Source organism: Chrysochloris asiatica, unplaced genomic scaffold, assembly GCF_000296735.1.
Source record: "Chrysochloris asiatica unplaced genomic scaffold, ChrAsi1.0 scaffold00071, whole genome shotgun sequence".
NCBI classification, from domain to species: domain Eukaryota; kingdom Metazoa; phylum Chordata; class Mammalia; order Afrosoricida; family Chrysochloridae; genus Chrysochloris; species Chrysochloris asiatica.
In genome coordinates, this window is record NW_006408589.1 from 9037262 (window position 1) to 9042855 (window position 5594).

The window sequence follows — 5594 nt, forward strand, 5'->3', positions numbered from 1 at the left end:
CCAGGGTTCAAGAGCTCAATAGTCAATGTGGCTCATGGCTATTGGACAGCAGAGCTCTAGAAAACCTTCTATATTGGCCATTATATTGTCCTATCATTCTTTTGATGAAAGACTCATCAGTAGAGGGTTGCCAGGATTGTTGAGAACTCTTTGAAAGATCCAAGATGATGAATGTAAACTGAAGCTCGTATATTCTAATGATGATTTTGTGAAAAATAACTATTTTACATCTAAAAAAAAATACTTAAGGTGGCTCTGTAGGATAAGCACTGGAATGCTAATTACAAGGTCAACAGTTTGAGCTCAATAGTTGCTCCATGGATGAACTATGGGCTTTCTGCTCCCACAAAGATTTACAGCCTCAGAAACTCTATCAAGGGTTGCAATGAGTCAGAACTTACTTGATGACCCTATGACAATAATAAAGGCTATAGCCCACATTAAGATATAAGAAGGGAAATTCTTTAAATGTTTAAATGACATGCACTGGTATATATTATTTGAATATTCTAAATTGTTGTTGTTGTTGTTAGGTGCCATTGAGTTGGTACCGACTTATAGTGACCCTATGCACGACAGAACAAAACACTGCCCGGTCCTGGGCCAACCTCACACTTGTTGCCACACTTGAGCCCAATGATGTTTCATTTTGCCAATCAATCTTGCTGGGGGTCTTACTCTTTATTGCTGAGCCTCCACTTTACCAAACATGATATCCTTCTGCAGTGACTAGCCCCTCCTGACAGTATGTCTGAAGTATGAGAGACGAAGTCTGGCCATTCCGGCCTCCAAGAAACACTCTGGCTATACTTCTTCCAACACAGATCTGTTGGTTCTTTTGGCAGCCCATGGTACTTTCAATATTCTCCTCCAACACCATAACTCAGATGCATCAGTTCTTCCACGATTTTCCTTATTCAATGTCCAGCTTTTCCATGCATATGCGGTTATTGAAAATACCACGGCTTGGGTCAGGCATACCTTAGTCCTCAAACTGACATCTTTGCTCTTCAACACTTTAAAAAGGTCTTGTGCAGAAGATTTGCCTAATGTAATACCTCGTTTGATTTCTTGACTGCTGCTTTCATGAGTGTAGATGGCTGATCAGAGCAAAATGAAGTCTTTGCCAACTTCAATCTTTTCTCCATTGATAAGAATGTTGTTTATTGATCCAGTGGTGAGGATTGTTGTTTTCTTTACATTGAGATGCAATCCATACTGAAGGATGTGCTCTTTGATCTTCATTAGTGAATATTTTAAGTCTTCTTCACTTTCAGCAAGGAAGGTTGTATCATCTGCATATTGCAGGTTGTTAATGAGTCTTCTTCCAATCCTGATGCTACATTTTTATTCATAGAACCCAGCTTCTTGGATTATTTGCTCAGCATACAGGTTGAATAAGTATGGTGAAAGAATACAATCCTGTTACACACCTTTCTTAATTTTAAACCATTCGGTGTTCCCATGTTCTGTTAGAAAAACTACCTCCTGGTTTATGTACTGGTTCCTAATGAGCACAATCAAGTGTTCCAGAATACTCATACTTCACAATGTTGTCATGATCCACACAATCAAAAGCCTTTGCATAGTCAATAAAGCATAAATAAACATCTTTCTGGTATTCTCTGCTTTCATCCAAGATCCATCGGACATCAGCAATGATATCCCTCATTCCACATCCTCTTCTGAATCTGGCTTGAACCTCTGGAAGTTCTCTGTCAATGTAGGCTTGCCGCCATTTCTGTATTACCTTTAATAAAACTTTACTTGCATGGGATAGCAAAGATACTGCCTGATGATTTCTGCATTCCATTGGGTTACTTCTCTTTGGAATGGACACAAATATGGATCTCTTCCAACCAGTTGGCCAGATAGTTGTCTTCCAAATTTCTTGGCATAGATGAGTGAGTGCCTCTAGTGCCTCCTCACTTTGTTGAAAGATTTCAATTTGTATTCTATCAATTCCCAGTGCCTTGTTCATTGCCAATTCCTTCAATGCACTTTTTACTTCCTCCTTCAGTATCATTGGCTCTTGAACATATGCTACCTCATGAAATGGTTGAACATTGACTGTTTCCTTTTGGTACAATGACTGTGGGTATTCCTTCAATCTTCTTTTGATGCTTTCTTTAGTGGTTAATGCATAGATTTAATAATGCTATTAAATGGTCTTCCTTGTAGGCATGTGGATATTGTCCTATCACAGACAGCATTGTACTTCATGATAGATCTTGAAATTCTCATTTTGATTATGAATGCGACACCATTCCTCTTCCATTTGTCATTCTGGCACAGTAAACTATATGGTGATCAGTTAAAATGTCTAAGAAATATCTAGAAAGCTTAAGACAGTATCCAAAGAATTAATCTATGTTCTGGGCAGCTATATGGAAGACCTTTAAGGGCCGGAAAAGATAGTCACTCTAACTTACAATAAAATCAAATGAAATAGCAGTTATCTTCCCAGGGGTGGGCGTGGGGTGTGAGGTTGACAGAGTCAGAGTAGAGGTTGGCTTGAAAGCTTCCTCTTTGCCAGACCAAGAGGCCAGTTGTGAACAAAGTGTTTTCTAGCATGTGGCCTTTTGGACAAAGCCAGTTCAGTGGCCTGCTGTTGGCGGCAGCACTTTGATTGCCAAAGGACTTTTAAATGGAAGCAGCACATGCACTTCTCAGGACTACACTACCCATCCAGCACCAGTGAACCAAAGGACTGAGCTTATGGGTTCTGAGCAGTTGATTTGTGGCAGAAAGGAAAATATAAACCAAGAACAGAAGGTTTCACACCATCTGCTGACTTTGTTAAAGAATCCAAGACCACAGCCCCTTCTGGATATAATAGAAGTTAGATCTCAGGTAGTCTTTTTAATTGAATTAAACAAATGACTTTCTTCTTTCCAAAAGCCTACAGATATCCTATTTATGGTTACATCCTAGCATTTCTGCAGTCCCTGGATGGTGAAAATGTTCGTATGTCCAATTGCTAACTGAATGGTTCAAGGTTTGAGTTCACCCAGAGGTACCTTAGAAGAATGGACTGGTGATCGAATTTCAAAAAAAAGCAGCTTTTGAAAACCCTATGGAGCAGAGTTCTACTTTGACACACATGAGGTCACCATGATTGAAGCTGACTTAATAACAACTAGTTCTAGCATTTCCAATGCATTTTACACTCTGGGGCCAGATTTCTTGTTGTTAGCTGTCATAGAGTCAGTATTGACTTAAGCAACTTAATGCACAAAAAAAGGAAACACTGCCTGGTCCTGCACCAATCTCACAATCATTGCTACACTTGAGTCCATTGTTGCTGCCACTGTGCCAATCCACCCTGTTGAAGGCCTTCTTTTTCACTGACCCTTCACTTGACCAAACATGATGTTCTTCTCCATGGAATGGTCCCTCCTGATAATATGCCAGAGGTAAAGAGACCAAGTCTCACCATCCTGGATTCTAAGGTGCATTCTTCATAGAACGCTCTACTTCTCAAAGGTTGCACTTCTCTACCAACACAGATCTGTTTGCATTTCTGGCAGTCCAAGGTACTTCTGCTCCAACAACATAACTCAAATGCAACAAGGAAGACTGAAGAGAGGACCAGACTAGCTATATAATTATTGCCTGGGGAGGTTGGTATTGCTATTGACAGCAGGAATCACCTGAAGATCTGATCCCGAGGACCTCAGGAAGAGCCAAAGAGCCATCCTGTGTTACCTTTCCCTTCCCATGAAGAAAAGGCTTGCTAAAATAAGCTTAAAGTGGGGAAAGGCCTTGCTAATCCAAATAAATTTCTTAGGGTATGTTAAGAAAAATAGAATTACTAAAACAGAACATGGCAAATGCTTAAGGAAATTAATTCATACAGGCATCGTGTCCCATGAGAATACTTGTTACATTCATTAGAAATCATTCTTAGCAGTTTAACAGGTCTCTTAAGGGCCTCAGTAAGCAAACAGTTGGTTATATTGGCTCAAATTACTGTGTCTATTGAATAACAATTCTAGCTACTGTGAGCTGTTACAATCGCTAAGAATCCTATATTACGGTGTTTACATATCTCCCAACAAGCTCCACCAGGATATGATATTATGGGTCCATTTCACAGCTGAGAAAACTCAGAGATCTTGTCTAATCTTTGTCAGGATTCAAATCCAGGAGTTTGTGACCCTAATCTGCATTATTAATGGACATGCATTGTTTAATAGGACCATCATGACATTTTATTTCACAATTTATTGCCCAATGGACTGATACACTGGCCATCCCAGCATAAGCCAGATTTACTGAGGTTTTTCTGGGGCTTTTCCCAGTTAGGTACTGGAGCCAGTTATATGGCCCACCATCTATCTTCCTAGTGAAAACAGGTTTCCATTTCCAAAGGCAGCATTGACCTCATGAGCTGCTTTGTTGTTATTAAGCTCCATTGAGTCAGTTTCAACTCATAACCCTGTATAGGGTTTCCAATGAGTAGCTGATGGGTTTGAACCCCAAACCTTGTTGTTCAAACTGACCTTGCAGCCCGGTGTTTGTCCTACAGTGCCATACCAGGGTTCCCGTGCCCTGCTGGCAGGAACCAAAATACACTTCTTTTGAGAGAGAGAGAGCCTTATGGTGAGATGTTGCAAAATATGTACATTCATATCCTTTGACCTTGCAAGTCTACCTCTAGCAATTGATTCTAAAAAAGGAATCATGACTGTGTTCAGGAGCCCTTGTAACACAATGGTTAAGCACTTAGCTGTAAACTGAAAGGTTGGTGGTTCAAATCCATCAAGCTTTAAGAACAAAAGAGCACCCAACTTGCTTATTTTTTTACCTCTGAACCTCACTATGCCCTACAGTGTGTTTCTTTCTATCTGATGCTTGCTGCATCTACAGATTTCTCAATCATGCTTTTTAGAAGAGACTCAAGAAGAAGCTGAAGAAACACCAAATCTAGAAGGGTTCCGATATCCCAGACAGTTAGAAACAGAAATGAGCATGTGGTCTGAGTTCCCAGGTTCCCAGACAGGACAGCTGTAGCAGCCACCAGTAAGGGAAAGAAACCCAAGGGCTCCTCCTCTGATGGATAGAAGGCATCTAGAGCCTGAGGGGGTCATTGCTATTTCTTCATCTGTGCCAAGTGCCCTGTTAGTTAGACACAGAGATGCCATGCTGACAATACTGTCTTCAGGGCAATGCTCTTAGGGGATCCTATCTTGTGGGAGATCCCATCAACTACAGAGGACCACTTGTAATTGGTGCTTCATCAGGGTAAATGCAGCACGCTCTATAATAACCATTATACGATTCAAAGAGATTGTGTTTATTAGGTTCAAGGCATAATACCTACCTACCAGTTGCTGATGAGTACATTCCAACTCATGGTGACACCTTGTGTGTCAGAGTAGAACTGTGCTCCATTTGGGCCAATGACTGATATTTTCAGTAGATAACTAGGTCTTTCGTCTTAGGTGCCTCTGAGTGGACTCAAACCACCTACCTTTGGGTTAAAAACGGAACATGTTAAGTGTTTGCACCATCCAGGGAGTCCTGTTTCTCAAATTAGCTTGTTTCAATTTGTCCACAGCAGCTATCCTTATCTAAAATTATCACACTTA